The sequence below is a fragment of the Pelecanus crispus genome, chromosome 2, assembly GCF_030463565.1.
Source record: "Pelecanus crispus isolate bPelCri1 chromosome 2, bPelCri1.pri, whole genome shotgun sequence".
Classification (NCBI taxonomy): Eukaryota; Metazoa; Chordata; class Aves; order Pelecaniformes; family Pelecanidae; genus Pelecanus; species Pelecanus crispus.
The window spans coordinates 68,154,530-68,179,598 of record NC_134644.1 but is presented as its reverse complement, the minus strand read 5'-3'; positions in this window follow the sequence as shown (position 1 = coordinate 68,179,598).

Below are 25,069 nucleotides of genomic sequence, written 5' to 3'. Positions count from 1 at the left end.
ATGTACTTTTGCCTTGCCTCCCAGCACTCTCAATACACATTCACAAGCTCACTCTCACTCTTCGCACAGACCAGCTCACAAAGTGCAAACATGCAGCCATTTCTCCCACACCAGAGCTCTAAGGCCTGAGAGCTGGTGCTGTATTCAACTGCCCTTCCCACCGCACTCACAGCCAGACACCCCCCTGGCATCTCCCCTTGCCTTGCCTCCCACCACTCCCAAGACACATTCGCAAGCTCCCTCTCACTCTCGGCACAGACCAGCTCACAAAGTTAAAACATACAGCCATTTCTCCCACACCAGAGCTCTAAGGGCTTAGAGCTCCTGCTGTTTCTGACCTTCCCTTGCCAGTGCTTTCACAGCCAGACAGACACTAAAAATCTCCCCTTGCCTTGCCTGCCACCACTCCCAAGACACATTCTCAAGCTCACTCTCACTCTCGGCACAGACCAGCTCACAAAGTTAAAACATACAGCCATTTCTCCCACACCAGAGCTCTAAGGGCTTAGAGCTCCTGCTGTTTCTGACCTTCCCTTGCCAGTGCTTTCACAGCCAGACAGACACTAAAAATCTCCCCTTGCCTTGCCTGCCACCACTCCCAAGACACATTCGCAAGCTCACTCTCACTCTCGGCACAGACCATCTCACAAAGTTAAAACATACAGCCATTTCTCCCACACCAGAGCTCTAAGGGCTTAGAGCTCCTGCTGTTTCTGACCTTCCCTTGCCAGTGCTTTCACAGCCAAACATACACTAAGAATCTCCCCTTGCCTTGCCTCCCACCACTCCCAAGACACATTCTAAAGCTCCCTCTCACTCGCGGCACAGACCAGCTCACAAAGTTAAAACATACAGCCATGTTTCCCTCTTGATATTTCTAAGGACTTAATGCTCTTGCTGGTCCTCACCTTCCCTTGCCAGCACTTTCACACCCAGACAGACACTGCGGATGTACTTTTGCCTTGCCTCCCAGCACTCTCAATACACATTCGCAAGCTCACTCTCACTCTTCGCACAGACCAGCTCACAAAGTGCAAACATGGAGCCATTTCTCCCACACCAGAGCTCTAAGGCCTAAGAGCTGGTGCTGTATTCAACTGCCCTTCCCACCGCACTCACAGCCAGACACCCCCCTGGCATCTCCCCTTGACTTGCCTCGCACAACTCCCAACACACATTCTCAAGCTCCCTCTCACTCTCGGCACAGACCAGCTCACAAAGTTAAAACATACAGCCATTTCTCCCACACCAGAGCTCTAAGGGCTTAGAGCTCCTGCTGTTTCTGACCTTCCCTTGCCAGTGCTTTCACAGCCAAACATACACTAAGAATCTCCCCTTGCCTTGCCTCCCACCACTCCCAAGACACATTCGCAAGCTCACTCTCACTCTCGGCACAGACCATCTCACAAAGTTAAAACATACAGCCATTTCTCACACACCAGAGCTCTAAGGGCTTAGAGCTCTTGCTGTTTCTGACCTTCCCTTGCCAGTGCTTTCACAGCCAAACATACACTAAGAATCTCCCCTTGCCTTGCCTCCCACCACTCCCAAGACACATTCGCAAGCTCACTCTCACTCGCGGCACAGACCAGCTCACAAAGTTAAAACATACAGCCATGTTTCCCTCTTAATATTTCTAAGGGCTTAATGCTCTTGCTGGTCCTCACCTTCCCTTGCCAGCACTTTCACACCCAGACAGACACTGCGGATGTACTTTTGCCTTGCCTCCCAGCACTCTCAATACACATTCGCAAGCTCACTCTCACTCTTCGCACAGACCAGCTCACAAAGTGCAAACATGCAGCCATTTCTCCCACACCAGAGCTCTAAGGCCTGAGAGCTGGTGCTGTATTCAACTGCCCTTCCCACCGCACTCACAGCCAGACACCCCCCTGGCATCTCCCCTTGCCTTGCCTCCCACCACTCCCAAGACACATTCGCAAGCTCCCTCTCACTCTCGGCACAGACCAGCTCACAAAGTTAAAACATACAGCCATTTCTCCCACACCAGAGCTCTAAGGGCTTAGAGCTCCTGCTGTTTCTGACCTTCCCTTGCCAGTGCTTTCACAGCCAGACAGACACTAAAAATCTCCCCTTGCCTTGCCTGCCACCACTCCCAAGACACATTCGCAAGCTCACTCTCACTCTCGGCACAGACCATCTCACAAAGTTAAAACATACAGCCATTTCTCCCACACCAGAGCTCTAAGGGCTTAGAGCTCCTGCTGTTTCTGACCTTCCCTTGCCAGTGCTTTCACAGCCAAACAGACACTAAGAATCTCCCCTTGCCTTGCCTCCCACCACTCCCAAGACACATTCTAAAGCTCCCTCTCACTCGCGGCACAGACCAGCTCACAAAGTTAAAACATACAGCCATTTCTCCCACACCAGAGCTCTAAGGGCTTAGAGCTCCTGCTGTTTCTGACCTTCCCTTGCCAGTGCTTTCACAGCCAAACATACACTAAGAATCTCCCCTTGCCTTGCCTCCCACCACTCCCAAGACACATTCTAAAGCTCCCTCTCACTCGCGGCACAGACCAGCTCACAAAGTTAAAACATACAGCCATTTCTCCCACACCAGAGCTCTAAGGGCTTAGAGCTCCTGCTGTTTCTGACCTTCCCTTGCCACTGCTTTCACAGCCAAACATACACTAAGAATCTCCCCTTGCCTTGCCTCCCACCAGTCCCAAGACACATTCGCAAGCTCACTCTCACTCGCGGCACAGACCAGCTCACAAAGTTAAAACATACAGCCATGTTTCCCTCTTAATATTTCTAAGGGCTTAATGCTCTTGCTGGTCCTCACCTTCCCTTGCCAGCACTTTCACACCCAGACAGACACTGCGGATGTACTTTTGCCTTGCCTCCCAGCACTCTCAATACACATTCGCAAGCTCACTCTCACTCTTCGCACAGACCAGCTCACAAAGTGCAAACATGCAGCCATTTCTCCCACACCAGAGCTCTAAGGCCTGAGAGCTGGTGCTGTATTCAACTGCCCTTCCCACCGCACTCACAGCCAGACACCCCCCTGGCATCTCCCCTTGCCTTGCCTCCCACCACTCCCAAGACACATTCTCAAGCTCCCTCTCACTCTCGGCACAGACCAGCTCACAAAGTTAAAACATACAGCCATGTTTCCCTCTTGATATTTCTAAGGACTTAATGCTCTTGCTGGTCCTCACCTTCCCTTGCCAGCACTTTCACACCCAGACAGACACTGCGGATGTACTTTTGCCTTGCCTCCCAGCACTCTCAATACACATTCGCAAGCTCACTCTCACTCCGCACAGACCAGCTCACAAAGTGCAAACATGCAGCCATTTCTCCCACACCAGAGCTCTAAGGCCTAAGAGCTGGTGCTGTATTCAACTGCCCTTCCCACCGCACTCACAGCCAGACACCCCCCTGGCATCTCCCCTTGACTTGCCTCGCACAACTCCCAACACACATTCTCAAGCTCCCTCTCACTCTCGGCACAGACCAGCTCACAAAGTTAAAACATACAGCCATTTCTCCCACACCAGAGCTCTAAGGGCTTAGAGCTCCTGCTGTTTCTGACCTTCCCTTGCCAGTGCTTTCACAGCCAAACATACACTAAGAATCTCCCCTTGCCTTGCCTCCCACCACTCCCAAGACACATTCGCAAGCTCACTCTCACTCTCGGCACAGACCAGCTCACAAAGTTAAAACATACAGCCATTTCTCACACACCAGAGCTCTAAGGGCTTAGAGCTCTTGCTGTTTCTGACCTTCCCTTGCCAGTGCTTTCACAGCCAAACATACACTAAGAATCTCCCCTTGCCTTGCCTCCCACCACTCCCAAGACACATTCGCAAGCTCACTCTCACTCGCGGCACAGACCAGCTCACAAAGTTAAAACATACAGCCATGTTTCCCTCTTAATATTTCTAAGGGCTTAATGCTCTTGCTGGTCCTCACCTTCCCTTGCCAGCACTTTCACACCCAGACAGACACTGCGGATGTACTTTTGCCTTGCCTCCCAGCACTCTCAATACACATTCGAAAGCTCACTCTCACTCTTCGCACAGACCAGCTCACAAAGTGCAAACATGCAGCCATTTCTCCCACACCAGAGCTCTAAGGCCTGAGAGCTGGTGCTGTATTCAACTGCCCTTCCCACCGCACTCACAGCCAGACACCCCCCTGGCATCTCCCCTTGACTTGCCTCGCACAACTCCCAACACATATTCGCAAGCTCCCTCTCACTCTCGGCACAGACCAGCTCACAAAGTTAAAACATACAGCCATTTCTACCACACCAGAGCTCTAAGGGCTTAGAGCTCCTGCTGTTTCTGACCTTCCCTTGCCAGTGCTTTCACAGCCAAACATACACTAAGAATCTCCCCTTGCCTTGCCTCCCACCACTCCCAAGACACATTCGCAAGCTCACTCTCACTCGCGGCACAGACCAGCTCACAAAGTTAAAACATACAGCCATGTTTCCCTCTTAATATTTCTAAGGACTTAATGCTCTTGCTGGTCCTCACCTTCCCTTGCCAGCACTTTCACACCCAGACAGACACTGCGGATGTACTTTTGCCTTGCCTCCCAGCACTCTCAATACACATTCGCAAGCTCACTCTCACTCTTCGCACAGACCAGCTCACAAAGTGCAAACATGCAGCCATTTCTCCCACGCCAGAGCTCTAAGGCCTAAGAGCTGGTGCTGTATTCAACTGCCCTTCCCACCGCACTCACAGCCAGACACCCCCCTGGCATCTCCCCTTGACTTGCCTCGCACAACTCCCAACACACATTCTCAAGCTCCCTCTCACTCTCGGCACAGACCAGCTCACAAAGTTAAAACATACAGCCATTTCTCCCACACCAGAGCTCTAAGGGCTTAGAGCTCCTGCTGTTTCTGACCTTCCCTTGCCAGTGCTTTCACAGCCAAACATACACTAAGAATCTCCCCTTGCCTTGCCTCCCACCACTCCCAAGACACATTCTCAAGCTCACTCTCACTCTCGGCACAGACCAGCTCACAAAGTTAAAACATACAGCCATTTCTCCCACACCAGAGCTCTAAGGGCTTAGAGCTCCTGCTGTTTCTGACCTTCCCTTGCCACTGCTTTCACAGCCAAATATACACTAAGAATCTCCCCTTGCCTTGCCTCCCACCAGTCCCAAGACACATTCGCAAGCTCACTCTCACTCGCGGCACAGACCAGCTCACAAAGTTAAAACATACAGCCATGTTTCCCTCTTAATATTTCTAAGGGCTTAATGCTCTTGCTGGTCCTCACCTTCCCTTGCCAGCACTTTCACACCCAGACAGACACTGCGGATGTACTTTTGCCTTGCCTCCCAGCACTCTCAATACACATTCGCAAGCTCACTCTCACTCTTCGCACAGACCAGCTCACAAAGTGCAAACATGCAGCCATTTCTCCCACACCAGAGCTCTAAGGCCTGAGAGCTGGTGCTGTATTCAACTGCCCTTCCCACCGCACTCACAGCCAGACACCCCCCTGGCATCTCCCCTTGCCTTGCCTCCCACCACTCCCAAGACACATTCTCAAGCTCCCTCTCACTCTCGGCACAGACCAGCTCACAAAGTTAAAACATACAGCCATGTTTCCCTCTTGATATTTCTAAGGACTTAATGTTCTTGCTGGTCCTCACCTTCCCTTGCCAGCACTTTCACACCCAGACAGACACTGCGGATGTACTTTTGCCTTGCCTCCCAGCACTCTCAATACACATTCGCAAGCTCACTCTCACTCTTCGCACAGACCAGCTCACAAAGTGCAAACATGCAGCCATTTCTCCCACACCAGAGCTCTAAGGCCTGAGAGCTGGTGCTGTATTCAACTGCCCTTCCCACCGCACTCACAGCCAGACACCCCCCTGGCATCTCCCCTTGACTTGCCTCGCACAACTCCCAACACATATTCGCAAGCTCCCTCTCACTCTCGGCACAGACCAGCTCACAAAGTTAAAACATACAGCCATTTCTACCACACCAGAGCTCTAAGGGCTTAGAGCTCCTGCTGTTTCTGACCTTCCCTTGCCAGTGCTTTCACAGCCAAACATACACTAAGAATCTCCCCTTGCCTTGCCTCCCACCACTCCCAAGACACATTCGCAAGCTCACTCTCACTCGCGGCACAGACCAGCTCACAAAGTTAAAACATACAGCCATGTTTCCCTCTTAATATTTCTAAGGACTTAATGCTCTTGCTGGTCCTCACCTTCCCTTGCCAGCACTTTCACACCCAGACAGACACTGCGGATGTACTTTTGCCTTGCCTCCCAGCACTCTCAATACACATTCGCAAGCTCACTCTCACTCTTCGCACAGACCAGCTCACAAAGTGCAAACATGCAGCCATTTCTCCCACGCCAGAGCTCTAAGGCCTAAGAGCTGGTGCTGTATTCAACTGCCCTTCCCACCGCACTCACAGCCAGACACCCCCCTGGCATCTCCCCTTGACTTGCCTCGCACAACTCCCAAGACACATTCTCAAGCTCCCTCTCACTCTCGGCACAGACCAGCTCACAAAGTTAAAACATACAGCCATTTCTCCCACACCAGAGCTCTAAGGGCTTAGAGCTCCTGCTGTTTCTGACCTTCCCTTGCCAGTGCTTTCACAGCCAAACATACACTAAGAATCTCCCCTTGCCTTGCCTCCCACCACTCCCAAGACACATTCTCAAGCTCACTCTCACTCTCGGCACAGACCAGCTCACAAAGTTAAAACATACAGCCATTTCTCCCACACCAGAGCTCTAAGGGCTTAGAGCTCCTGCTGTTTCTGACCTTCCCTTGCCAGTGCTTTCACAGCCAAACATACACTAAGAATCTCCCCTTGCCTTGCCTCCCACCACTCCCAAGACACATTCGCAAGCTCACTCTCACTCTCGGCACAGACCAGCTCACAAAGTTAAAACATACAGCCATTTCTCTCACACCAGAGCTCTAAGGGCTTAGAGCTCTTGCTGTTTCTGACCTTCCCTTGCCAGTGCTTTCACAGCCAGACATACACTAAGAATCTCCCCTTGCCTTGCCTCCCACCACTCCCAAGACACATTCGCAAGCTCCCTCTCACTCTCGGCACAGACCAGCTCACAAAGTTAAAACATACAGCCATTTCTCCCACACCAGAGCTCTAAGGCCTAAGAGCTCCTGCTGTTTCTGACCTTCCCTTGCCAGTGCTTTCACAGCCAAACATACACTAAGAATCTCCCCTTGCCTTGCCTCCCACCACTCCCAAGACACATTCGCAAGCTCACTCTCACTCTCGGCACAGACCAGCTCACAAAGTTAAAACATACAGCCATTTCTCCCACACCAGAGCTCTAAGGGCTTAGAGCTCCTGCTGTTTCTGACCTTCCCTTGCCAGTGCTTTCACAGCCAAACATACACTAAGAATCTCCCCTTGCCTTGCCTCCCACCACTCCCAAGACACATTCGCAAGCTCACTCTCACTCGCGGCACAGACCAGCTCACAAAGTTAAAACATACAGCCCTGTTTCCCTCTTAATATTTCTAAGGGCTTAATGCTCTTGCTGGTCCTCACCTTCCCTTGCCAGCACTTTCACACCCAGACAGACACTGCGGATGTACTTTTGCCTTGCCTCCCAGCACTCTCAATACACATTCGAAAGCTCACTCTCACTCTTCGCACAGACCAGCTCACAAAGTGCAAACATGCAGCCATTTCTCCCACGCCAGAGCTCTAAGGCCTAAGAGCTGGTGCTGTATTCAACTGCCCTTCCCACCGCACTCACAGCCAGACACCCCCCTGGCATCTCCCCTTGACTTGCCTCGCACAACTCCCAACACACATTCTCAAGCTCCCTCTCACTCTCGGCACAGACCAGCTCACAAAGTTAAAACATACAGCCATTTCTCCCACACCAGAGCTCTAAGGGCTTAGAGCTCCTGCTGTTTCTGACCTTCCCTTGCCAGTGCTTTCACAGCCAAACATACACTAAGAATCTCCCCTTGCCTTGCCTCCCACCACTCCCAAGACACATTCGCAAGCTCACTCTCACTCTCGGCACAGACCAGCTCACAAAGTTAAAACATACAGCCATTTCTCCCACACCAGAGCTCTAAGGGCTTAGAGCTCTTGCTGTTTCTGACCTTCCCTTGCCAGTGCTTTCACAGCCAAACATACACTAAGAATCTCCCCTTGCCTTGCCTCCCACCACTCCCAAGACACATTCGCAAGCTCACTCTCACTCGCGGCACAGACCAGCTCACAAAGTTAAAACATACAGCCATGTTTCCCTCTTAATATTTCTAAGGGCTTAATGCTCTTGCTGGTCCTCACCTTCCCTTGCCAGCACTTTCACACCCAGACAGACACTGCGGATGTACTTTTGCCTTGCCTCCCAGCACTCTCAATACACATTCGAAAGCTCACTCTCACTCTTCGCACAGACCAGCTCACAAAGTGCAAACATGCAGCCATTTCTCCCACACCAGAGCTCTAAGGCCTGAGAGCTGGTGCTGTATTCAACTGCCCTTCCCACCGCACTCACAGCCAGACACCCCCCTGGCATCTCCCCTTGACTTGCCTCGCACAACTCCCAACACATATCCGCAAGCTCCCTCTCACTCTCGGCACAGACCAGCTCACAAAGTTAAAACATACAGCCATTTCTACCACACCAGAGCTCTAAGGGCTTAGAGCTCCTGCTGTTTCTGACCTTCCCTTGCCAGTGCTTTCACAGCCAAACATACACTAAGAATCTCCCCTTGCCTTGCCTCCCACCACTCCCAAGACACATTCGCAAGCTCACTCTCACTCGCGGCACAGACCAGCTCACAAAGTTAAAACATACAGCCATGTTTCCCTCTTAATATTTCTAAGGACTTAATGCTCTTGCTGGTCCTCACCTTCCCTTGCCAGCACTTTCACACCCAGACAGACACTGCGGATGTACTTTTGCCTTGCCTCCCAGCACTCTCAATACACATTCGCAAGCTCACTCTCACTCTTCGCACAGACCAGCTCACAAAGTGCAAACATGCAGCCATTTCTCCCACGCCAGAGCTCTAAGGCCTAAGAGCTGGTGCTGTATTCAACTGCCCTTCCCACCGCACTCACAGCCAGACACCCCCCTGGCATCTCCCCTTGACTTGCCTCGCACAACTCCCAACACACATTCTCAAGCTCCCTCTCACTCTCGGCACAGACCAGCTCACAAAGTTAAAACATACAGCCATTTCTCCCACACCAGAGCTCTAAGGGCTTAGAGCTCCTGCTGTTTCTGACCTTCCCTTGCCAGTGCTTTCACAGCCAAACATACACTAAGAATCTCCCCTTGCCTTGCCTCCCACCACTCCCAAGACACATTCGCAAGCTCACTCTCACTCTCGGCACAGACCAGCTCACAAAGTTAAAACATACAGCCATTTCTCCCACACCAGAGCTCTAAGGGCTTAGAGCTCCTGCTGTTTCTGACCTTCCCTTGCCAGTGCTTTCACAGCCAAACATACACTAAGAATCTCCCCTTGCCTTGCCTCCCACCACTCCCAAGACACATTCGCAAGCTCACTCTCACTCTCGGCACAGACCAGCTCACAAAGTTAAAACATACAGCCATTTCTCTCACACCAGAGCTCTAAGGGCTTAGAGCTCTTGCTGTTTCTGACCTTCCCTTGCCAGTGCTTTCACAGCCAGACATACACTAAGAATCTCCCCTTGCCTTGCCTCCCACCACTCCCAAGACACATTCGCAAGCTCCCTCTCACTCTCGGCACAGACCAGCTCACAAAGTTAAAACATACAGCCATTTCTCCCACACCAGAGCTCTAAGGCCTAAGAGCTCCTGCTGTTTCTGACCTTCCCTTGCCAGTGCTTTCACAGCCAAACATACACTAAGAATCTCCCCTTGCCTTGCCTCCCACCACTCCCAAGACACATTCGCAAGCTCACTCTCACTCTCGGCACAGACCAGCTCACAAAGTTAAAACATACAGCCATTTCTCCCACACCAGAGCTCTAAGGGCTTAGAGCTCCTGCTGTTTCTGACCTTCCCTTGCCAGTGCTTTCACAGCCAAACATACACTAAGAATCTCCCCTTGCCTTGCCTCCCACCACTCCCAAGACACATTCGCAAGCTCACTCTCACTCGCGGCACAGACCAGCTCACAAAGTTAAAACATACAGCCCTGTTTCCCTCTTAATATTTCTAAGGGCTTAATGCTCTTGCTGGTCCTCACCTTCCCTTGCCAGCACTTTCACACCCAGACAGACACTGCGGATGTACTTTTGCCTTGCCTCCCAGCACTCTCAATACACATTCGAAAGCTCACTCTCACTCTTCGCACAGACCAGCTCACAAAGTGCAAACATGCAGCCATTTCTCCCACGCCAGAGCTCTAAGGCCTAAGAGCTGGTGCTGTATTCAACTGCCCTTCCCACCGCACTCACAGCCAGACACCCCCCTGGCATCTCCCCTTGACTTGCCTCGCACAACTCCCAACACACATTCTCAAGCTCCCTCTCACTCTCGGCACAGACCAGCTCACAAAGTTAAAACATACAGCCATTTCTCCCACACCAGAGCTCTAAGGGCTTAGAGCTCCTGCTGTTTCTGACCTTCCCTTGCCAGTGCTTTCACAGCCAAACATACACTAAGAATCTCCCCTTGCCTTGCCTCCCACCACTCCCAAGACACATTCTCAAGCTCACTCTCACTCTCGGCACAGACCAGCTCACAAAGTTAAAACATACAGCCATTTCTCCCACACCAGAGCTCTAAGGGCTTAGAGCTCCTGCTGTTTCTGACCTTCCCTTGCCAGTGCTTTCACAGCCAAACATACACTAAGAATCTCCCCTTGCCTTGCCTCGCACCACTCCCAAGACTCATTCGCAAGCTCACTCTCACTCTCGGCACAGACCAGCTCACAAAGTTAAAACATACAGCCATTTCTCCCACACCAGAGCTCTAAGGGCTTAGAGCTCTTGCTGTTTCTGACCTTCCCTTGCCAGTGCTTTCACAGCCAAACAGACACTAAGAATCTCCCCTTGCCTTGCCTCCCACCACTCCCAAGACACATTCTCAAGCTCACTCTCACTCTCGGCACAGACCAGCTCACAAAGTTAAAACATACAGCCATTTCTCCCACACCAGAGCTCTAAGGGCTTAGAGCTCCTGCTGTTTCTGACCTTCCCTTGCCAGTGCTTTCACAGCCAAACATACACTAAGAATCTCCCCTTGCCTTGCCTCGCACCACTCCCAAGACTCATTCGCAAGCTCACTCTCACTCTCGGCACAGACCAGCTCACAAAGTTAAAACATACAGCCATTTCTCCCACACCAGAGCTCTAAGGGCTTAGAGCTCCTGCTGTTTCTGACCTTCCCTTGCCAGTGCTTTCACAGCCAAACATACACTAAGAATCTCCCCTTGCCTTGCCTCCCACCACTCCCAAGACACATTCGCAAGCTCACTCTCACTCGCGGCACAGACCAGCTCACAAAGTTAAAACATACAGCCATTTCTACCACACCAGAGCTCTAAGGGCTTAGAGCTCCTGCTGTTTCTGACCTTCCCTTGCCAGTGCTTTCACAGCCAAACATACACTAAGAATCTCCCCTTGCCTTGCCTCCCACCACTCCCAAGACACATTCGCAAGCTCACTCTCACTCGCGGCACAGACCAGCTCACAAAGTTAAAACATACAGCCATGTTTCCCTCTTAATATTTCTAAGGGCTTAATGCTCTTGCTGGTCCTCACCTTCCCTTGCCAGCACTTTCACACCCAGACAGACACTGCGGATGTACTTTTGCCTTGCCTCCCAGCACTCTCAATACACATTCGCAAGCTCACTCTCACTCTTCGCACAGACCAGCTCACAAAGTGCAAACATGCAGCCATTTCTCCCACACCAGAGCTCTAAGGCCTGAGAGCTGGTGCTGTATTCAACTGCCCTTCCCACCGCACTCACAGCCAGACACCCCCCTGGCATCTCCCCTTGCCTTGCCTCCCACCACTCCCAAGACACATTCGCAAGCTCACTCTCACTCTCGGCACAGACCAGCTCACAAAGTTAAAACATACAGCCATTTCTCCCACACCAGAGCTCTAAGGGCTTAGAGCTCCTGCTGTTTCTGACCTTCCCTTGCCAGTGCTTTCACAGCCAGACAGACACTAAAAATCTCCCCTTGCCTTGCCTGCCACCACTCCCAAGACACATTCTCAAGCTCCCTCTCACTCTCGGCACAGACCAGCTCACAAAGTTAAAACATACAGCCATTTCTCCCACACCAGAGCTCTAAGGGCTTAGAGCTCCTGCTGTTTCTGACCTTCCCTTGCCAGTGCTTTCACAGCCAGACAGACACTAAAAATCTCCCCTTGCCTTGCCTGCCACCACTCCCAAGACACATTCTCAAGCTCACTCTCACTCTCGGCACAGACCAGCTCACAAAGTTAAAACATACAGCCATTTCTCCCACACCAGAGCTCTAAGGGCTTAGAGCTCCTGCTGTTTCTGACCTTCCCTTGCCAGTGCTTTCACAGCCAGACATACACTAAGAATCTCCCCTTGCCTTGCCTCCCACCACTCCCAAGACACATTCGCAAGCTCACTCTCACTCTCGGCACAGACCAGCTCACAAAGTTAAAACATACAGCCATTTCTCCCACACCAGAGCTCTAAGGCCTAAGAGCTCCTGCTGTTTCTGACCTTCCCTTGCCAGTGCTTTCACAGCCAAACATACACTAAGAATCTCCCCTTGCCTTGCCTCCCACCACTCCCAAGACACATTCGCAAGCTCACTCTCACTCTCGGCACAGACCAGCTCACAAAGTTAAAACATAGAGCCATATCTCCCACACCAGAGCTCTAAGGGCTTAGAGCTCCTGCTGTTTCTGACCTTCCCTTGCCAGTGCTTTCACAGCCAAACATACACTAAGAATCTCCCCTTGCCTTGCCTCCCACCACTCCCAAGACACATTCGCAAGCTCACTCTCACTCGCGGCACAGACCAGCTCACAAAGTTAAAACATACAGCCATGTTTCCCTCTTAATATTTCTAAGGGCTTAATGCTCTTGCTGGTCCTCACCTTCCCTTGCCAGCACTTTCACACCCAGACAGACACTGCGGATGTACTTTTGCCTTGCCTCCCAGCACTCTCAATACACATTCGCAAGCTCACTCTCACTCTTCGCACAGACCAGCTCACAAAGTGCAAACATGCAGCCATTTCTCCCACACCAGAGCTCTAAGGCCTGAGAGCTGGTGCTGTATTCAACTGCCCTTCCCACCGCACTCACAGCCAGACACCCCCCTGGCATCTCCCCTTGCCTTGCCTCCCACCACTCCCAAGACACATTCGCAAGCTCACTCTCACTCTCGGCACAGACCAGCTCACAAAGTTAAAACATCCAGCCATTTCTCCCACACCAGAGCTCTAAGGGCTTAGAGCTCCTGCTGTTTCTGACCTTCCCTTGCCAGTGCTTTCACAGCCAGACAGACACTAAAAATCTCCCCTTGCCTTGCCTGCCACCACTCCCAAGACACATTCTCAAGCTCCCTCTCACTCTCGGCACAGACCAGCTCACAAAGTTAAAACATACAGCCATTTCTCCCACACCAGAGCTCTAAGGGCTTAGAGCTCCTGCTGTTTCTGACCTTCCCTTGCCAGTGCTTTCACAGCCAGACAGACACTAAAAATCTCCCCTTGCCTTGCCTGCCACCACTCCCAAGACACATTCTCAAGCTCACTCTCACTCTCGGCACAGACCAGCTCACAAAGTTAAAACATACAGCCATTTCTCCCACACCAGAGCTCTAAGGGCTTAGAGCTCCTGCTGTTTCTGACCTTCCCTTGCCAGTGCTTTCACAGCCAAACATACACTAAGAATCTCCCCTTGCCTTGCCTCGCACCACTCCCAAGACTCATTCGCAAGCTCACTCTCACTCTCGGCACAGACCAGCTCACAAAGTTAAAACATACAGCCATTTCTCCCACACCAGAGCTCTAAGGGCTTAGAGCTCCTGCTGTTTCTGACCTTCCCTTGCCAGTGCTTTCACAGCCAAACATACACTAAGAATCTCCCCTTGCCTTGCCTCCCACCACTCCCAAGACACATTCTCAAGCTCACTCTCACTCTCGGCACAGACCAGCTCACAAAGTTAAAACATACAGCCATTTCTCCCACACCAGAGCTCTAAGGGCTTAGAGCTCCTGCTGTTTCTGACCTTCCCTTGCCAGTGCTTTCACAGCCAAACATACACTAAGAATCTCCCCTTGCCTTGCCTCGCACCACTCCCAAGACTCATTCGCAAGCTCACTCTCACTCTCGGCACAGACCAGCTCACAAAGTTAAAACATACAGCCATTTCTCCCACACCAGAGCTCTAAGGGCTTAGAGCTCCTGCTGTTTCTGACCTTCCCTTGCCAGTGCTTTCACAGCCAAACATACACTAAGAATCTCCCCTTGCCTTGCCTCCCACCACTCCCAAGACACATTCGCAAGCTCACTCTCACTCTCGGCACAGACCAGCTCACAAAGTTAAAACATAGAGCCATATCTCCCACACCAGAGCTCTAAGGGCTTAGAGCTCCTGCTGTTTCTGACCTTCCCTTGCCAGTGCTTTCACAGCCAAACATACACTAAGAATCTCCCCTTGCCTTGCCTCCCACCACTCCCAAGACACATTCGCAAGCTCACTCTCACTCGCGGCACAGACCAGCTCACAAAGTTAAAACATACAGCCATGTTTCCCTCTTAATATTTCTAAGGGCTTAATGCTCTTGCTGGTCCTCACCTTCCCTTGCCAGCACTTTCACACCCAGACAGACACTGCGGATGTACTTTTGCCTTGCCTCCCAGCACTCTCAATACACATTCGCAAGCTCACTCTCACTCTTCGCACAGACCAGCTCACAAAGTGCAAACATGCAGCCATTTCTCCCACACCAGAGCTCTAAGGCCTGAGAGCTGGTGCTGTATTCAACTGCCCTTCCCACCGCACTCACAGCCAGACACCCCCCTGGCATCTCCCCTTGCCTTGCCTCCCACCACTCCCAAGACACATTCGCAAGCTCACTCTCACTCTCGGCACAGACCAGCTCACAAAGTTAAAACATCCAGCCATTTCTCCCACACCAGAGCTCTAAGGGCTTAGAGCTCCTGCTGTTTCTGACCTTCCCTTGCCAGTGCTTTCACAGCCAGACAGACACTAAAAATCTCCCCTTGCCTTGCCTGCCACCACTCCCAAGACACATTCTCAAGCTCCCTCTCACTCTCGGCACAGACCAGCTCACAAAGTTAAAACATACAGCCATTTCTCCCACACCAGAGCTCTAAGGGCTTAGAGCTCCTGCTGTTTCTGACCTTCCCTTGCCAGTGCTTTCACAGCCAGACAGACACTAAAAATCTCCCCTTGCCTTGCCTGCCACCACTCCCAAGACACATTCTCAAGCTCACTCTCACTCTCGGCACAGACCAGCTCACAAAGTTAAAACATACAGCCATTTCTCCCACACCAGAGCTCTAAGGGCTTAGAGCTCCTGCTGTTTCTGACCTTCCCTTGCCAGTGCTTTCACAGCCAGACATACACTAAGAATCTCCCCTTGCCTTGCCTCCCACCACTCCCAAGACACATTCGCAAGCTCACTCTCACTCTCGGCACAGACCAGCTCACAAAGTTAAAACATACAGCCATTTCTCCCACACCAGAGCTCTAAGGCCTAAGAGCTCCTGCTGTTTCTGACCTTCCCTTGCCAGTGCTTTCACAGCCAAACATACACTAAGAATCTCCCCTTGCCTTGCCTCCCACCACTCCCAAGACACATTCGCAAGCTCACTCTCACTCTCGGCACAGACCAGCTCACAAAGTTAAAACATACAGCCATTTCTCCCACACCAGAGCTCTAAGGGCTTAGAGCTCCTGCTGTTTCTGACCTTCCCTTGCCAGTGCTTTCACAGCCAAACATACACTAAGAATCTCCCCTTGCCTTGCCTCCCACCACTCCCAAGACACATTCGCAAGCTCACTCTCACTCGCGGCACAGACCAGCTCACAAAGTTAAAACATACAGCCATGTTTCCCTCTTAATATTTCTAAGGGCTTAATGCTCTTGCTGGTCCTCACCTTCCCTTGCCAGCACTTTCACACCCAGACAGACACTGCGGATGTACTTTTGCCTTGCCTCCCAGCACTCTCAATACACATTCGCAAGCTCACTCTCACTCTTCGCACAGACCAGCTCACAAAGTGCAAACATGCAGCCATTTCTCCCACACCAGAGCTCTAAGGCCTGAGAGCTGGTGCTGTATTCAACTGCCCTTCCCACCGCACTCACAGCCAGACACCCCCCTGGCATCTCCCCTTGCCTTGCCTCCCACCACTCCCAAGACACATTCGCAAGCTCACTCTCACTCTCGGCACAGACCAGCTCACAAAGTTAAAACATCCAGCCATTTCTCCCACACCAGAGCTCTAAGGGCTTAGAGCTCCTGCTGTTTCTGACCTTCCCTTGCCAGTGCTTTCACAGCCAGACAGACACTAAAAATCTCCCCTTGCCTTGCCTGCCACCACTCCCAAGACACATTCTCAAGCTCCCTCTCACTCTCGGCACAGACCAGCTCACAAAGTTAAAACATACAGCCATTTCTCCCACACCAGAGCTCTAAGGGCTTAGAGCTCCTGCTGTTTCTGACCTTCCCTTGCCAGTGCTTTCACAGCCAGACAGACACTAAAAATCTCCCCTTGCCTTGCCTGCCACCACTCCCAAGACACATTCGCAAGCTCACTCTCACTCTCGGCACAGACCAGATCACAAAGTTAAAACATACAGCCATTTCTCCCACACCAGAGCTCTAAGGGCTTAGAGCTCCTGCTGTTTCTGACCTTCCCTTGCCAGCACTTTCACACCCAGACAGACACTGCGGATGTACTTTTGCCTTGCCTCCCAGCACTCTCAATACACATTCGCAAGCTCACTCTCACTCTTCGCACAGACCAGCTCACAAAGTGCAAACATGCAGCCATTTCTCCCACGCCAGAGCTCTAAGGCCTAAGAGCTGGTGCTGTATTCAACTGCCCTTCCCACCGCACTCACAGCCAGACACCCCCCTGGCATCTCCCCTTGACTTGCCTCGCACAACTCCCAACACACATTCTCAAGCTCCCTCTCACTCTCGGCACAGACCAGCTCACAAAGTTAAAACATACAGCCATTTCTCCCACACCAGAGCTCTAAGGGCTTAGAGCTCCTGCTGTTTCTGACCTTCCCTTGCCAGTGCTTTCACAGCCAAACATACACTAAGAATCTCCCCTTGCCTTGCCTCCCACCACTCCCAAGACACATTCTCAAGCTCACTCTCACTCTCGGCACAGACCAGCTCACAAAGTTAAAACATACAGCCATTTCTCCCACACCAGAGCTCTAAGGGCTTAGAGCTCCTGCTGTTTCTGACCTTCCCTTGCCAGTGCTTTCACAGCCAAACATACACTAAGAATCTCCCCTTGCCTTGCCTCCCACCACTCCCAAGACACATTCGCAAGCTCACTCTCACTCTCGGCACAGACCAGCTCACAAAGTTAAAACATACAGCCATTTCTCTCACACCAGAGCTCTAAGGGCTTAGAGCTCTTGCTGTTTCTGACCTTCCCTTGCCAGTGCTTTCACAGCCAGACATACACTAAGAATCTCCCCTTGCCTTGCCTCCCACCACTCCCAAGACACATTCGCAAGCTCCCTCTCACTCTCGGCACAGACCAGCTCACAAAGTTAAAACATACAGCCATTTCTCCCACACCAGAGCTCTAAGGCCTAAGAGCTCCTGCTGTTTCTGACCTTCCCTTGCCAGTGCTTTCACAGCCAAACATACACTAAGAATCTCCCCTTGCCTTGCCTCCCACCACTCCCAAGACACATTCGCAAGCTCACTCTCACTCTCGGCACAGACCAGCTCACAAAGTTAAAACATACAGCCATTTCTCACACACCAGAGCTCTAAGGGCTTAGAGCTCTTGCTGTTTCTGACCTTCCCTTGCCAGTGCTTTCACAGCCAAACATACACTAAGAATCTCCCCTTGCCTTGCCTCCCACCACTCCCAAGACACATTCGCAAGCTCACTCTCACTCGCGGCACAGACCAGCTCACAAAGTTAAAACATACAGCCATGTTTCCCTCTTAATATTTCTAAGGGCTTAATGCTCTTGCTGGTCCTCACCTTCCCTTGCCAGCACTTTCACACCCAGACAGACACTGCGGATGTACTTTTGCCTTGCCTCCCAGCACTCTCAATACACATTCGAAAGCTCACTCTCACTCTTCGCACAGACCAGCTCACAAAGTGCAAACATGCAGCCATTTCTCCCACACCAGAGCTCTAAGGCCTGAGAGCTGGTGCTGTATTCAACTGCCCTTCCCACCGCACTCACAGCCAGACACCCCCCTGGCATCTCCCCTTGACTTGCCTCGCACAACTCCCAACACATATTCGCAAGCTCCCTCTCACTCTCGGCACAGACCAGCTCACAAAGTTAAAACATACAGCCATTTCTACCACACCAGAGCTCTAAGGGCTTAGAGCTCCTGCTGTTTCTGACCTTCCCTTGCCAGTGCTTTCACAGCCAAACATACACTAAGAATCTCCCCTTGCCTTGCCTCCCACCACTCCCAAGACACATTCGCAAGCTCACTCTCACTCGCGGCACAGACCAGCTCACAAAGTTAAAACATACAGCCATGTTTCCCTCTTAATATTTCTAAGGACTTAATGCTCTTGCTGGTCCTCACCTTCCCTTGCCAGCACTTTCACACCCAGACAGACACTGCGGATGTACTTTTGCCTTGCCTCCCAGCACTCTCAATACACATTCGCAAGCTCACTCTCACTCTTCGCACAGACCAGCTCACAAAGTGCAAACATGCAGCCATTTCTCCCACGCCAGAGCTCTAAGGCCTAAGAGCTGGTGCTGTATTCAACTGCCCTTCCCACCGCACTCACAGCCAGACACCCCCCTGGCATCTCCCCTTGCCTTGCCTCGCACAACTCCCAACACACATTCTCAAGCTCCCTCTCACTCTCGGCACAGACCAGCTCACAAAGTTAAAACATACAGCCATTTCTCCCACACCAGAGCTCTAAGGGCTTAGAGCTCCTGCTGTTTCTGACCTTCCCTTGCCAGTGCTTTCACAGCCAGACAGACACTAAAAATCTCCCCTTGCCTTGCCTGCCACCACTCCCAAGACACATTCTCAAGCTCACTCTCACTCTCGGCACAGACCAGCTCACAAAGTTAAAACATACAGCCATTTCTCCCACACCAGAGCTCTAAGGGCTTAGAGCTCCTGCTGTTTCTGACCTTCCCTTGCCAGTGCTTTCACAGCCAGACATACACTAAGAATCTCCCCTTGCCTTGCCTCCCACCACTCCCAAGACACATTCGCAAGCTCACTCTCACTCTCGGCACAGACCAGCTCACAAAGTTAAAACATACAGCCATTTCTCCCACACCAGAGCTCTAAGGCCTAAGAGCTCCTGCTGTTTCTGACCTTCCCTTGCCAGTGCTTTCACAGCCAAACATACACTAAGAATCTCCCCTTGCCTTGCCTCCCACCACTCCCAAGACACATTCGCAAGCTCACTCTCACTCTCGGCACAGACCAGCTCACAAAGTTAAAACATAGAGCCATATCTCCCACACCAGAGCTCTAAGGGCTTAGAGCTCCTGCTGTTTCTGACCTTCCCTTGCCAGTGCTTTCACAGCCAAACATACACTAAGAATCTCCCCTTGCCTTGCCTCCCACCACTCCCAAGACACATTCGCAAGCTCACTCTCACTCTCGGCACAGACCAGCTCACAAAGTTAAAACATACAGCCATGTTTCCCTCTTAATATTTCTAAGGGCTTAATGCTCTTGCTGGTCCTCACCTTCCCTTGCCAGCACTTTCACACCCAGACAGACACTGCGGATGTACTTTTGCCTTGCCTCCCAGCACTCTCAATACACATTCGCAAGCTCACTCTCACTCTTCGCACAGACCAGCTCACAAAGTGCAAACATGCAGCCATTTCTCCCACACCAGAGCTCTAAGGCCTGAGAGCTGGTGCTGTATTCAACTGCCCTTCCCACCGCACTCACAGCCAGACACCCCCCTGGCATCTCCCCTTGCCTTGCCTCCCACCACTCCCAAGACACATTCGCAAGCTCACTCTCACTCTCGGCACAGACCAGCTCACAAAGTTAAAACATACAGCCATTTCTCCCACACCAGAGCTCTAAGGGCTTAGAGCTCCTGCTGTTTCTGACCTTCCCTTGCCAGTGCTTTCACAGCCAGACAGACACTAAAAATCTCCCCTTGCCTTGCCTGCCACCACTCCCAAGACACATTCTCAAGCTCCCTCTCACTCTCGGCACAGACCAGCTCACAAAGTTAAAACATACAGCCATTTCTCCCACACCAGAGCTCTAAGGGCTTAGAGCTCCTGCTGTTTCTGACCTTCCCTTGCCAGTGCTTTCACAGCCAGACAGACACTAAAAATCTCCCCTTGCCTTGCCTGCCACCACTCCCAAGACACATTCGCAAGCTCACTCTCACTCTCGGCACAGACCAGATCACAAAGTTAAAACATACAGCCATTTCTCCCACACCAGAGCTCTAAGGGCTTAGAGCTCCTGCTGTTTCTGACCTTCCCTTGCCAGTGCTTTCACAGCCAAACATACACTAAGAATCTCCCCTTGCCTTGCCTCCCACCACTCCCAAGACACATTCGCAAGCTCACTCTCACTCTCGGCACAGACCAGCTCACAAAGTTAAAACATACAGCCATTTCTACCACACCAGAGCTCTAAGGGCTTAGAGCTCCTGCTGTTTCTGACCTTCCCTTGCCAGTGCTTTCACAGCCAAACATACACTAAGAATCTCCCCTTGCCTTGCCTCCCACCACTCCCAAGACACATTCGCAAGCTCACTCTCACTCGCGGCACAGACCAGCTCACAAAGTTAAAACATACAGCCATGTTTCCCTCTTAATATTTCTAAGGGCTTAATGCTCTTGCTGGTCCTCACCTTCCCTTGCCAGCACTTTCACACCCAGACAGACACTGCGGATGTACTTTTGCCTTGCCTCCCAGCACTCTCAATACACATTCGAAAGCTCACTCTCACTCTTCGCACAGACCAGCTCACAAAGTGCAAACATGCAGCCATTTCTCCCACACCAGAGCTCTAAGGCCTGAGAGCTGGTGCTGTATTCAACTGCCCTTCCCACCGCACTCACAGCCAGACACCCCCCTGGCATCTCCCCTTGACTTGCCTCGCACAACTCCCAACACACATTCGCAAGCTCACTCTCACTCTCGGCACAGACCAGCTCACAAAGTTAAAACATACAGCCATTTCTCCCACACCAGAGCTCTAAGGGCTTAGAGTTCCTGCTGTTTCTGACCTTCCCTTGCCAGTGCTTTCACAGCCAAATATACACTAAGAATCTCCCCTTGCCTTGCCTCCCAGCACTCTCAATACACATTCGCAAGCTCACTCTCACTCTTCGCACAGACCAGCTCACAAAGTGCAAACATGCAGCCATTTCTCCCACACCAGAGCTCTAAGGCCTGAGAGCTGGTGCTGTATTCAACTGCCCTTCCCACCGCACTCACAGCCAGACACCCCCCTGGCATCTCCCCTTGCCTTGCCTCCCACCACTCCCAAGACACATTCGCAAGCTCACTCTCACTCTCGGCACAGACCAGCTCACAAAGTTAAAACATACAGCCATTTCTCCCACACCAGAGCTCTAAGGGCTTAGAGCTCCTGCTGTTTCTGACCTTCCCTTGCCAGTGCTTTCACAGCCAGACAGACACTAAAAATCTCCCCTTGCCTTGCCTGCCACCACTCCCAAGACACATTCTCAAGCTCACTCTCACTCGCGGCACAGACCAGCTCACAAAGTTAAAACATACAGCCATTTCTCCCACACCAGAGCTCTAAGGGCTTAGAGCTCCTGCTGTTTCTGACCTTCCCTTGCCAGTGCTTTCACAGCCAAACATACACTAAGAATCTCCCCTTGCCTTGCCTCCCACCACTCCCAAGACACATTCGCAAGCTCACTCTCACTCTCGGCACAGACCAGCTCACAAAGTTAAAACATACAGCCATTTCTCCCACACCAGAGCTCTAAGGGCTTAGAGCTCCTGCTGTTTCTGACCTTCCCTTGCCAGTGCTTTCACAGCCAAACATACACTAAGAATCTCCCCTTGCCTTGCCTCCCACCACTCCCAAGACACATTCGCAAGCTCCCTCTCACTCGCGGCACAGACCAGCTCACAAAGTTAAAACATACAGCCATTTCTCCCACACCAGAGCTCTAAGGCCTAAGAGCTCCTGCTGTTTCTGACCTTCCCTTGCCAGTGCTTTCACACCCAAACATACACTAAGAATCTCCCCTTGCCTTGCCTCCCACCACTCCCAAGACACATTCGCAAGCTCACTCTCACTCGCGGCACAGACCAGCTCACAAAGTTAAAACATACAGCCATGTTTCCCTCTTAATATTTCTAAGGACTTAATGCTCTTGCTGGTCCTCACCTTCCCTTGCCAGCACTTTCACACCCAGACAGACACTGCGGATGTACTTTTGCCTTGCCTCCCAGCACTCTCAATACACATTCGAAAGCTCACTCTCACATTCGCACAGACCAGCTCACAAAGTGCAAACATGCAGCCATTTCTCCCACACTAGAGCTCTAAGGCCTGAGAGCTGGTGCTGTATTCAACTGCCCTTCCCACCGCACTCACAGCCAGACACCCCCCTGGCATCTCCCCTTGCCTTGCCTCCCACCACTCCCAAGACACATTCTCAAGCTCACTCTCACTCTTGGCACAGACCAGATCACAAAGTTAAAACATACAGCCATTTCTCCCACACCAGAGCTCTAAGGGCTTAGAGCTCCTGCTGTTTCTGACCTTCCCTTGCCAGTGCTTTCACAGCCAAACATACACTAAGAATCTCCCCTTGCCTTGCCTCCCACCACTCCCAAGACACATTCTAAAGCTCCCTCTCACTCGCGGCACAGACCAGCTCACAAAGTTAAAACATACAGCCATGTTTCCCTCTTGATATTTCTAAGGACTTAATGCTCTTGCTGGTCCTCACCTTCCCTTGCCAGCACTTTCACACCCAGACAGACACTGCGGATGTACTTTTGCCTTGCCTCCCACCACTCTCAATACACATTCGCAAGCTCACTCTCACATTCGCACAGACCAGCTCACAAAGTTAAAACATACAGCCATTTCTCCCACACCAGAGCTCTAAGGCCTAAGAGCTGGTGCTGTATTCAACTGCCCTTCCCACCGCACTCACAGCCAGACACCCCCCTGGCATCTCCCCTTGACTTGCCTCCCACCACTCCCAACACACATTCGCAAGCTCCCTCTCACTCTCGGCACAGACCAGATCACAAAGTTAAAACATACAGCCATTTCTCCCACACCAGAGCTCTAAGGGCTTAGAGCTCCTGCTGTTTCTGACCTTCCCTTGCCAGTGCTTTCACAGCCAAACATACACTAAGAATCTCCCCTTGCCTTGCCTCCCACCACTCCCAAGACACATTCGCAAGCTCACTCTCACTCTCGGCACAGACCAGCTCACAAAGTTAAAACATACAGCCATTTCTCCCACACCAGAGCTCTAAGGGCTTAGAGCTCTTGCTGTTTCTGACCTTCCCTTGCCAGTGCTTTCACAGCCAAACATACACTAAGAATCTCCCCTTGCCTTGCCTCCCACCACTCCCAAGACACATTCGCAAGCTCCCTCTCACTCTCGGCACAGACCAGCTCACAAAGTTAAAACATACAGCCATTTCTCCCACACCAGAGCTCTAAGGGCTTAGAGCTCTTGCTGTTTCTGACCTTCCCTTGCCAGTGCTTTCACAGCCAAACATACACTAAGAATCTCCCCTTGCCTTGCCTGCCACCACTCCCAAGACACATTCGCAAGCTCCCTCTCACTCTCGGCACAGACCAGCTCACAAAGTTAAAACATACAGCCATTTCTCCCACACCAGAGCTCTAAGGGCTTAGAGCTCCTGCTGTTTCTGACCTTCCCTTGCCAGTGCTTTCACAGCCAAACATACACTAAGAATCTCCCCTTGCCTTGCCTCCCACCACTCCCAAGACACATTCGCAAGCTCCCTCTCACTCTCGGCACAGACCAGCTCACAAAGTTAAAACATACAGCCATTTCTCCCACACCAGAGCTCTAAGGGCTTAGAGCTCTTGCTGTTTCTGACCTTCCCTTGCCAGTGCTTTCACAGCCAAACATACACTAAGAATCTCCCCTTGCCTTGCCTCCCACCACTCCCAAGACACATTCGCAAGCTCACTCTCACTCGCGGCACAGACCAGCTCACAAAGTTAAAACATACAGCCATGTTTCCCTCTTAATATTTCTAAGGGCTTAATGCTCTTGCTGGTCCTCACCTTCCCTTGCCAGCACTTTCACACCCAGACAGACACTGCGGATGTACTTTTGCCTTGCCTCCCAGCACTCTCAATACACATTCGCAAGCTCACTCTCACTCTTCGCACAGACCAGCTCACAAAGTGCAAACATGCAGCCATTTCTCCCACACCAGAGCTCTAAGGCCTGAGAGCTGGTGCTGTATTCAACTGCCCTTCCCACCGCACTCACAGCCAGACACCCCCCTGGCATCTCCCCTTGACTTGCCTCGCACAACTCCCAACACACATTCGCAAGCTCACTCTCACTCTCGGCACAGACCAGCTCACAAAGTTAAAACATACAGCCATTTCTCCCACACCAGAGCTCTAAGGGCTTAGAGCTCCTGCTGTTTCTGACCTTCCCTTGCCAGTGCTTTCACAGCCAAATATACACTAAGAATCTCCCCTTGCCTTGCCTCCCAGCACTCTCAATACACATTCGCAAGCTCACTCTCACTCTTCGCACAGACCAGCTCACAAAGTGCAAACATGCAGCCATTTCTCCCACACCAGAGCTCTAAGGCCTGAGAGCTGGTGCTGTATTCAACTGCCCTTCCCACCGCACTCACAGCCAGACACCCCCCTGGCATCTCCCCTTGCCTTGCCTCC